A 12069-nucleotide genomic window follows, 5' to 3' on the forward strand; every position below is an offset into this window, starting at 1 on the left:
ATCTAGAAGGAATGTAGGCAACCTCAATCTAGTTCTTAGGAGGTAAGGCAACTGGGGTTTGGAATTTCCTGAGCACCTGGCTTGGGATTCAAATAATTTTATTTGAGTATTAAAATATATTCCAATTGGGTAGGGCAGTGGAGTGCCTATGTAGCACAATGATATTGCAAGAAAGTCTTGGGTAAAGAGAAAAAAATATTTTTAAAATATTCAATAAAAAGCAAAACTGTTAATAAGTTAAGTGAAATTCACAGGAAAAAAAGGAAGCAACATGAGTTTCGTTTAAGGGAAGAGACATATTATATCACTACTTGTGTCATTCTCAATATTACTGTGTGATAGTTTCTCAAAACTGGGGTGATTGGCATGATTGAAATAACTCACCTGAGTCTGAATCGAGGCTTCATTGATTACTATTTAGCTACCTATTTACTTTTTGACTACTATCTACTTTGTTTTCTATTTTGCCTTCAGAAGTGTACTGCCTGCTGTTTGGAGCCTTCTGACATTCCTGGAACATTTAGAACCTGAATAGCCAACAATGGAGGAGTCAATGATGCTATTTGCAACAAAATGTGTGTTTGCCAGAGTGGTCTTGCAGGAGTATTTGAGCAGCATGCCTCAGCACGGTTATCCAGGGAGATGTTTCAGAGGATCACTTTCTAGGTTGGAAGGTGGATTAGCTAACCTTGCACTGTTCAATTTGCTGTTTTCCTATACATAATCCCTAATCCTGCCATCGCGCTCACCTTCTTCTTACCCCACTTTTCTATATAACGGTTCATCTCTCTCTCAGAATGTCAGAACATTGAGTTTCTTTTCCTGGGCTCTCTATTTCCCTTTTGACCTCTTAGTTTTACTCTGAATAGAGGATTGGAATTTTATTCTATGGCTCTTCCTTGATGATGTTCTGTGTGCACTTCACTGATATATGAGAAACACAAAACTTCAGCATAAAATTTCCTAGTTTGTGAGTCAACAGTGAAGGATAGGTACATAATGCAGCAACTTTTAGATACATAAAAACACTATTATTATTTCATACTGCTTGGTAACGTTATTCTCTTGTATACATTTTCAAAATTTAACTTTTGAGATGTGTTTTCTTCCCCAGTCAATGCAATACCTTTTCTGTTTTGTCACCTAATTTTTCAATCACTGACTTCCAGCTGATAATAGAAGAGAATGAATAATACCCCAGGTGTGTGCTAGATTCTGTGTTTGTATTGCAATAGTAGAAACTACTTGTACATAACGATAGTAGACCATTTCTCTAAACTGAGGGTAATTTAAGTTATTTGTATTTGTGATGTGACACATCTGCAGTATACCTCTGTAACAAGGAAATACTGAATTTATTGTAAAATTTCTTGATGAGGTATAGTATAATTCAATTTTGGTGTAAGTGAATACAATAATTTTTTCCTGTAAGTGATACAGAGAAAATATCTAAATATTGAGTAAATCCTTGTAATTTTTATGTTCACCGCTTTGTCAAAAAGATGTTATCTTCCCAGCAGCATCATGTTATCAAAGATGCAAACTTTAAATCAACAGTTGTTACACCTCCAGCAAGTCATGAATGTTTTCTGATTTATAGCAATCATTCTTTTTATATCTTTTCTCAGTCAAGCTGGGGCATTACAGTTATTTTCATGTAAAAGATCAAAACACTGTGGCTTACTGGTTCAAATAATCCACACCCAGTACTTTTAAAATTAATTGGCTATTGAAATAAATGTGACTTGAGGGCTCTTTTGATTAATAACATAAATATTGTTAACAAATACAAGGTAGAGACATTTACATAAGAATAAAATAGAAGATAACATAGACATAATGAAAAGAATCCTTTTTATGATTTATATTATAATGATATGCCAATAAAATATGACCATAAAAGCTGAAGAAATTTGTGGTATTTCAGGAGAGAAATATTACAGTTTTGTTTTTTGTTGGTTTTACATTCTCTTTTTAAAAAATCCACTTTGCCTAAATCAAACAAAGAAGGTTACCTTTTGGTGAATTTGCATAAATAATACTTTGAAGTTACAAACTACAGTACGCTAAAACTGACCTTATAGATCATAAAATTGTTTGCCCAAATTAATAATAATTAATCTGTTTTGATTTATAGTAAATTACAAGTGTAAATTACATACTGTATGAAAATATTTTCTATACAGCAGCTAACAGTTCTGGAAAGAACTTTTTGGAGCTAAATACTATTGCGTACTGATGATTCTGACTTACAGAGTCATGTGAGAGTAAAACTGTGCCACCCTCCTGGGCTGTAACCTTTATGGGAACAGAACAGCTGGTCTTTTCTTCTACGGAGCCTCTGGTGGGCTGAACCACCGAGCTTTCAGTTAGCAGCAGAGATCAGACTACTTTACCATGATAGCATCGGGGTTCCTAAGCACTATTATTGGTTCTATGTCATTGATGAGAAAAGTGAAATCCAGTGTCTGGGCCAGTGCCCAAGTCCTAGGTTGTTAAAACCTAGGTTTTTAAATCCAGAATTAAAAAACAGGATTTTGACTCATCTGAAGGAATAATTGAACAAACATAACCCTTAAACATTTTATTATACTGGCTTTGGCTACAGTGTCTTAGAAAAAACTGGGAGAGTCTGATTGAAATGAAAAGAAAAGAGCTTTTATTGAGAGAGGCGTCAATTTACAGAGGATTCTTAACTGAGAAAAGGGGGAGACAATTCACAGTGTTTATATATGGAGTTTTAATAAAAATTCAACAATTGGTAGATATTTAAGTAATAGTTACAAAATTGGGTGATAGTGTATCTGATTGGAAGATTATACACAGTTTCTAAAGTGTTTTTTTTGTTGCTGTTTTTTTCTTTTTACAAAGTGATCATTGCATTGGGTACATTTGGCCTTCAATCATGAGAACTTCCCCTGCCTGCATGGCTGCAGGGTGGACATACATAATTCTAAAGTTTCTTTTGGGTAAGCATCTTTTCTGAGAAGTGTTTTGGACATTGCTTCCTAAGCGGCAAACAAAACTTTTCAGTAAGTAATGGAGAATTAAGATCTGAAGTTGCTTACTGAATGATTTTCTCAAGATAGAATAGAAATTACAGGAATGAAACACTTCCTTCCTGGTGCAGAGGTTATATTTGATTTGAAACAGAATTGTTAGCCTTGACCTTACCAGAGTCACCCTCCTACATTAAGAACCCTAAATTAATTAGAGTTGCTCTCCTCCAGCAGGGAAGCACGTTTGCCAAACCCACACCAAGAACCGACCGGCCGAAGAAGCCAATGTAGAAATGGCCATGTTTTTTACCAGGGAGACCTAAAAATGTGGTTTAATTATACTCAAGAAGAAGAAGCAAAAATTACAGGTAGAGGGATAACAGTTCTAGTTATTTTCCAAACTAATTTTAGCTTGCTTGTGGAGTCCTATGCACATTGCAATTGTGCTTAACATTCTCTCCAAGGCCACTTATTGTCAACAATCAAGAATCACACTTTGGACACATTTCTCGGGCTCGAATAAGACAACTTCATAACGTGGTTACGTTCTTGATAGAAGTGCTTTCTCAACACATTGATTGGTTTATTTTATTTATCAAACACACTAGTAACGTAGTAACTGTGTGCTAGCTACTGTTGTAGGAACTTTGACATATTCGATTTTTGAGATAAATTCTATTATTGTCTCATTTTATGATTAAGATGACTGAAGCATAGCTTAAATAACTTGCTCCCATAAAACGTAACCGGTGAATGGTAGAGATTGGACAGAAAACGGGTTGCATTCACAATCTGTACTCTTAACCACACTACATTAGGATTCTCTGTATCACCCCACTATTGCTACATTGTTGCATTTGGCAAACCACCTCCAAACGTCACGATTCAGCACAAGGATGCTCTCTTCTTGTTTACAGATCTTCCGTTTCAGTCAGGTTTACATGACTTCAGACGGGCGCAGCTGATGGTTCTGCTTTCAGTTCTAATCCAGGCTCCTCACCAGACTCTCAGCTAGGGCCCAGTCTATTCCATATGTGTGTGCAGAGAGGTTCACGCCCACGAGGAGCAGAAACAAGGGCAAGCTCTTCTCAGGTAGATCACCAGAGGACCAAGCTAAACTTAATAAGTACATTAACTCGCCTTTAGAGTGAGGCATGTATTAGCTAACACGACTTTACGCTAGTGAATTAGAGATATTCTCACTCTACATTTGTTTTATACAAGAAGAGCTTGTTGCTCCGCAGCACGCCATATGAGCAGACTTCCTCAAGCGTATTTGTGGATTCAGCTAGGCCTCCATGTATCCTGGCTATTCCTTCCTCTAGCAATCAGACATTGTTCCGTCATAAGGGAAGGTACAGAAAGAATGGGAATTGGCCCTGACGGTAGCATCCTTTAATTCTCTGTATTACATTGGCTAGAACTCAGACACATCGTTCCTAACTCTGAGGGAGAAAGGAAAATGAACTAGAGTTTGTGCTCCAAGAGGGTATTGGGTTTGGTTAGCATCTAGCCAATTTTGAACATGCAAAACGAATCACGTGATTATACAACAATGAGCAGATATCTGTCTACACTTGTTCTTCATGCTATAGCAGCATTAAGTGCATTAGAGAGGTACCTTAAATCCCTTACTAAAATGAAGACAGAATATTAGCATAAAATCAAATCTTTAGGATAATAAATTCAACAAACTACTAGGGGTTTTTTGTTGGTAGTTGGGTGGGCAGGGTGGTCTTATAAAAGTAAGAAGTCACCAGCCACCTCTTTGAATTCCTAGTTCACACTATCATGTAAAAATGAACTTGGAGTATGAAAATCCATAGTTTGCACCAGAGTGAAACAGTTAAAAATGTGTAAATGTGAGTTTTTGAAGTCTCAAAGCAGTTTGTGTCTTCTGAGAAAAATATTTTGAGAAGACATTGTTTTTTCCTAGAGCCGTAAGAAACAGACATTGATCTTTGGTTTTTATGAAAGTACACTGCCTTTCTGCAGACTCTCAACTACATCACATCTTCCAAAATTAATCTTCCACCATTTTTTTGTCAATCGTGACCAGTTAACACTCCATATCATTATTTAACCTCATGGTTTTTCTTTTCCTTTTTTGTATTCAGAAAAATAAAATTATTCATACGAGACAGATGGAAGATTAAGGATTAAATCTATGCTTCTCTACTGCCAAATTGAACCCCATTTTGAGTCAGAGCACCAGCTACACGGTGAACACAAGTATTCAATGAAGGAAGTTATTCACGATATGACTGGCCCATTACTAATGCAATTACTATAGCACTTGTTGCAATGACTACGAGTTCAATTACGTTACAGCAAAATGACTCCAAAACACAAAATGGATATTTCTGGTCTCGTTAGTTGCAGGAGGTTGGAGCACCTAAATCACATCATGTAGCTGTCACTTTTCAATCATTATTTATGTCAGAGGTATTATCGACTGATAAATCCAGTTATTCCTTGCTCCCCTGAAAACACTTAGCATATTGCTTTTTTGTCTCTCATTTTTGACAAGTACTTTTTGTGTCAAAAACAGATTATGTCACAGTATAAATCACTGCTTCAACCTCTGCATGCATTATTTTCTTAATGGAGATAAAATCTGTTATATTCTTTTAAAGTTAAAAAAAACCATAAAACACAACAATTTTTAAAAAGAAATGTCTGTTACTTCACATCCTAAACATTTAGCTTGATATATATAATTTGCTTTACCTACTGGTTATGCCACAAATATAATTGAACTTTGGATGAGGTCTTTTTGTGTCTGTGAGAATAACAAGGACAACACTAATAAGAATCCCTGCTTTAATTGATTTTGTTATTTTCATGGGAATGCCCGTATTTTGTTCCTACCAAAAGAAATCTTGCAATGTTAAAAAAACCCAATTTATGTGTTTTTCTTTCTTTTTGGGTGTTTATTAGGTTTAGGTAGCCCTGCAAAGTAGTCTTGTATTTTTCTTTCTATTTTAAGTAACGTGTTGGTTCCTAGGAAGAACTAGTCTCCAGAGTTGAAACAGCTGGGGCTTCAATATCCATATTTTTAAGCTGAAATAGCACCGTAAGAGCATTGCGGCTAGAAAAGAAGGAAATAAATCAGCCTGTGAGATGTTATCATTCACTTTACATCGTGCAAAACAAATACAGCTGCCATATTCTAACATCCACCATAGATAGATTGAAAATGTATATCATTATTTAACATGGTGCAATGAGGGAGAGGGCGAGAGCATCTATGGCTTTGAAAGTACAGTATTTTGGTAATATGTCTTATTAAAGCAAAGTAAATTGGCTACTGGATGGTAAAATTGCAAAGAGGTTATCAAAGTGTTGAATTGTAGAGACTCAAAATTATATGAATTTAGGAGTGGAGAAGATTTCGCTGTTTATTAATCTCTGAAATAGGTTGTAACACCATGTAACATTTTAAAAAATATGAAGAGGTATCACTAGGCTTCTATTGATTTTTCTTCTTAATACCTCTGGGGAAAATGACTGTTTCCTTTGGAGAAATGCTCTCTCCTCGTTCCCTTTCATCTGTATGTTCAGGGTCTTTGCTATTGGGGAGTGCCGCTGGCATTTCTGACGTCAGTGGCTACTGTCAGAAGAGTAGCTCACCCCGTGAACTAAGCCTAGTGATTCACCTTTTCTATGAACAATGCACGCGATTCAAGCCTGGACCATTTCCCCCCTGTTATTTGCCTGTAATCTCTAAGAACATCTTGTGTCATGAGCTACTTCTCCTATTTTTTTCCTATTAAAATTTTCATAGTTTTATAGTTTCTATTTACTTCTCCGCTCCATTTTGAGTTGTTTTTTTGCACTGTGTATGAGGTTTAGGGCAAGATTCTTCTTTTTTGTTGATGTTGCTATTTTCTTCTAATTCAATGGCCCATTATCCTAGTACTGTTTTTATACATTTTCATTTCAATCCATTATTTAACTATTAAATATTTTCCAACATCTGTCAAAATCAATTAGTCATTTTTATAGCATTCTGTTTCTGGGTTCTTTATTGATCTTGATATCTTTCTCTGTGTCTGCAACATGTCATCTTAATTACACTGGCTATGTAGGAAGTCTTACAATTAAGTGAAATAATTCCTCCTGCTTTATTCTCATTTGTCACACTTGCTTTGACTCTTCAGGATCCTTCCCCTTTCCAAACATATATTATAATGAGCTTACTCATATCCAGAAAACAGTCTTCTGGAATTTTGATTGGTATTGTTTTAATTCTATAGGTCAATTTTTGGAGAATTGACATGATTATTGGTTGAAACTTTTGATATTAAAACATTAGATGTCTCTTCATTGATTTATTGAATTAGTATTATATAATTCTGAGAATACAGACTCTATACATGGTTTATTATAGTAATTATTATTTCCTATTTTGTTGTTTTAGATATTTTACATGAACTAATTTTGATATTTTTTATTCCAATTCATTATTACTAGTTCATAAAAATACATTCTTTTAATTGATCATGTGGCCTGTAACTTTGCTAAACACCAGTTCTAACAGGTCCTTTGTAGATTCTTTGAGATATTTTTACATTAAAAATATTTCACCTCTGAAAAGGGTTGGTTTTATGCCTCCTGCTGTGTTTTCATGTTTTTTTAAAAAAATTTCTCCTTCCTTTCTTTGCCATATTTTCTGTCTAGGGCTGATTAAAGTAGAAATTCTTATCCTTTTCCCAACTTTTGGGATGAAGCATTTAGGTTTGCATCATTAAATACAATGTTAGCTACAGATTTTTGTATATAACTCTTATCAGGCTAAGGGAATTGTTATATGTTCCTATTTTATTAAGAATTTTTATCTAGAATGCCTGTTGAATTTAAAAAAAGGCTGCTCTGCACTAATTGATCGAATCATCTGCTGTTTTCTTTAAGGCTGCTAATCAGATTTTTTCTATTGATTGATTTCTGAATGTTGAACTGCATTTGCATTCTCTGATGCACTCCACCTGACTTTCCTATTCGTCAGTTTATATATTGCTGAAATTGGTATATGGATATTTCTGAGAGTGTTTGTATTTACGTTCATGAGGTCTGTTTATCTGTTTCAGTTCTCTTGAACTCTTTGCTCGTTTGCTAGCAGGGGAATGTTGGCATCATAAGATGAACAGAGAAGTGTTCCCATTGCGCCTATAATTTGGAAAGTTGTGTAGAACTGGTGATAGTCTTCATTAAAAGGTTGATATATTTCACTGATATATACCAGTGAAATGGGGTTCTGGAGACATTTTTGGTTTTACTAATTTATTTTAATTCTCTCTAAGCACAAGATTTTTCTCATTTTTGGATTAATATTAAAATGGCCACAAATATATTTTCTAGCTCCAGTCTCATAGATTCTGATTCAATAGGTAAAAGTAAAAACCATAACCCTGTATTTTTAGTAATCATTGGTTTCAGTATTCTAGAATCCTTACTATAGATTAATATGTCTGACTATGTGCACATGAACTCACATGTTGCCATTTTCTTCAAATGCTTCAATTTCTCTCTTTACTCTAGGTTTTTGCCCCAAGATTCTACTGACACAGGCCTTTCAGAAGGTGACCAATGATTTTCACATAACTGTAACAGGCAATTCCAAATCCTGTGCTATTTGGCACAGTTTAATCTATAGTGAAAATCTTCCAATGTGGAATTCTTCGTTTGGATTCCAGGACACCAGTTACTTTTGTTTCTTCCCTATGGTCTCACTGGCTGATCCCTGTCATTGTCCTTGATTTTTGCTCCTAATCACTTAGACCTCATTCCTCGTGTTCTGTTTGTATCTGCAACCTTCTCTGGAGGCTCTCCATATGTCCTATCCGTGCTAATGATTCTCACATGTGTATCTTCATCCCAGATGCCTCCTCTGAATTCAGGACTTACATATCTAACTTTTCAACAGTTCCACTTAGAAATCTCATAGGTATTTAAATGTAATATGTCCAAAATAAAATTCCTAAAATTATCTCCAAATCTACTCTTTCTGTAGCCTTTCTCATCATAGTAAATGACAACTCCATACTTCAAATTGCGTAGATTAAATTTTTTATATTTTCCTTTTAAAAAAAGAAGCTTGGGAGCTCTTACAGATATTGGAACAATCCATATTTCAATTAAAATAAGCATAATTGTACAAATGCTACCACGATCAGTTTCAATATATTTTCTTTCTTCTTAAACTCTTTGATATCAGCTTCCCTTTATTCCCCCTTCCCCACCCTACCCCCAGAGACCCTGTTTTATTACATATTATTATTTGCTGTATCTTACACCATCCAGTGAATCCATTGACCAGCAATTCTGTTATTCCTTCTCCTCAAGTGGGGTTATACAGTCATCATTACTATCAGATCCCAATTATCCCTCCCACCCCCCTCGCCAGTCTTCCAGACACTCAGGGAATCTTTACTCTCATTACTGTTACAGAAGGGTTATCTACTTAGCTTTCATGCATGGAGCGCTCTTAATTGTACAGATGAACATATGCAGGCCTACAAGTTTAATGAGGCAAATCAAAGACCATAATAGTAAGGGGAAGAAATGTTACAGAATTAGAGGATAGTTATGTGTTTCATCAGTGTTATCCTGCTCCCTAGATTTAACATTCCTACCGTGTGGCCCTTCTATGAAGTACTATCTAATTATCTTAGAGGTGGGTTTTGGGTCTCAACTTTGTCCATGCTCTTCCCTTCAATTTGATAGCTTGCTTTTGAACATCTGATACCCATTCCCATTGACACCTCATGATCACACAGGCTGGTGTGCTTCTTCCATGTGGACTTTGTTACTTCTCAGATAGATAGCCACTTGTTTATCTTCAAGCCTTTAAGGTCCCAGGCACTATATCTTTTGATAGCCGGGCACCATCAGCTTTCTTCACTACATTTGCTTATGCACCTGCTTTGTCTTCAGCGATCGTGTTGGGAAGGTGAGTATCACACATTGTCACATTATTAGAATAAATCATTCTCATACTGAGGTAAGGTTTAAGTAGAGGCCCAAAGTTCATCTGCTTATTTATTGAGTTGACACATGTATACATACATAGACAGATACAGTTATTTTTATATCTTTATATATTTACATTATATATGTATATTTATACCTTTATCTATAATTGTTACTTTCTTCTTCTTTCCCCTGTTCTGTCTGCTGTATTTCTCACCTTGCATCATTCAAATACTATCCTTAACCCAAGTCCATCACCCCATCATTTATACTCTATTTCAAGCCATCATCAAGTATTGTTTATATTATTGTAACAATGTGTATAATAAACACAAATAACCCTCTTGAGAAGTAAGGTTATTTCCTTCCTCTGTTCACAGTTCTTCAGTGGTGAAACTCATCACTCAGGGTGAAAGGGATAAGACGGTCCCTGCTACTTCATTAACCTCATTGCCTCCTACTCCTGCTCGCTCTCATTTCGCTGCCGTCATGTGAACTTACACATGCCAACGAAGCTCCCGAAGAGTCTTTACTCTTCCTAGTCCCCTACCTATCATGTGCTTTTTCTGGAGAGATATAAGGTTTGCTTGCTCACTTTTTTTGTATCGCTACTTAAATGTATGTGAGACCATGTGCCCACTCCCATGATATCCAGTCTTCCTTAGCTGGTTTTATTGTGGTCTTTCCATTGTCCTTATCACAAACACATACATGTGCATATATGTACATGTATATAAATATGTATGCATATACATATGTGTATTCTGTCTTCCTCCTCCCTTTCCTGCCCCTCCTAGAATATAAACTCCATCTGAGCTTGGCAGTTTTCTCTATCATTCATTGCTCTGTCTCAAGTATCTGGAGCAGGAATCAGCAACCTTTTGAGATGGAGAAGCCACTCCTGTTCCTCACAGCAATTTACAAATTATTCAAGAGCCATAAGTATATTTTCACAAACAAATGAAACTAGTACTATCTGAATAGTATCCATTAAAGGAAATGATGTTCGTTTCATTTTCATTTTCAATTTTACTTCAGATCCCTGGGTGCCTTCTGAAGGAACTGCATACGGCATATCAGCTGACCCGGATCTAGAACAGTGTCTGCACAGGAAACTCATTTCACATCCAAACTAAGTCATTCCTTCCTCTTTTATTAAAGTTTTATCGGGCTTTACTCTCACATTTTACCTCTTGATATCTTTAGATTCTGATGCTTTTACTGTAGACTTCAAAGGATTTTATATTAAAAGAGGATAAAGAAGTAATAACTACAGAGTAGTTTCTCTCACAGTTTATTTTCTTTCTAGGGATTGCAAATATTAGCACACACAATTATGAACCTTTCAGGAAATTTATTAATGATGAGAACAGGTTGGTTAATCCATAATTGATATTCTCTGTTGCCCCTTTGTTGGTGTCATGAGCTACGTAAATGACGAATGCAGCTTCTCTGCGACCGATACTTCTTTTCTGGAGAGACAATGGAGGTGGTTTAACTCTGTTTACTCACTTTGATCCTAGGAGATTTGGGCCTGGTAAGACAAAATCTTGGACAAGAACAAGTGACTTTTCCACAGGGGCTATACCATTTTTGCATTCCCCTCAGTAATAGAGGAAGGTTCTGATTTCTCCACATGCTTATTAAGCCCTTACGTTCAGTTATGAGGCTCTATTTATCATTTGATGTTACTACATTTATTATCCTTTTTTGGCCCATTGATGCACACATGTTCAAGTCTATGATGTTACTAACTCCGTTCGTAGCAACTTCCTCATGGAATACCACTGTCAATTATGTCCTCTTGCTATACCATGATCTCGAAACTGCAGTAACCATAAACTTGGAGGTCAATGAAGCTACTCTATAGGTTTGATATTAGAATGGGAAATTTTACAGAAATGTATTTTAGATTCTATTGTAAATAATATATTTAACAATACATTTGAAAATTCAGCTCTTAGCCGTCACTTAACATACCTTAACATACTCTTCTTTTGGCTATTAATTTCCCTTCATTAATGATAGAAGTAAGCATTCCTGGTTAAATGCTCAACGACTAAATGAAAGATTGGCTGTTTGAACCCACAAGTTACTC

Source organism: Tenrec ecaudatus, unplaced genomic scaffold (genome assembly GCF_050624435.1).
Source record: "Tenrec ecaudatus isolate mTenEca1 unplaced genomic scaffold, mTenEca1.hap1 Scaffold_317, whole genome shotgun sequence".
Taxonomy (NCBI): Eukaryota; Metazoa; Chordata; class Mammalia; order Afrosoricida; family Tenrecidae; genus Tenrec; species Tenrec ecaudatus.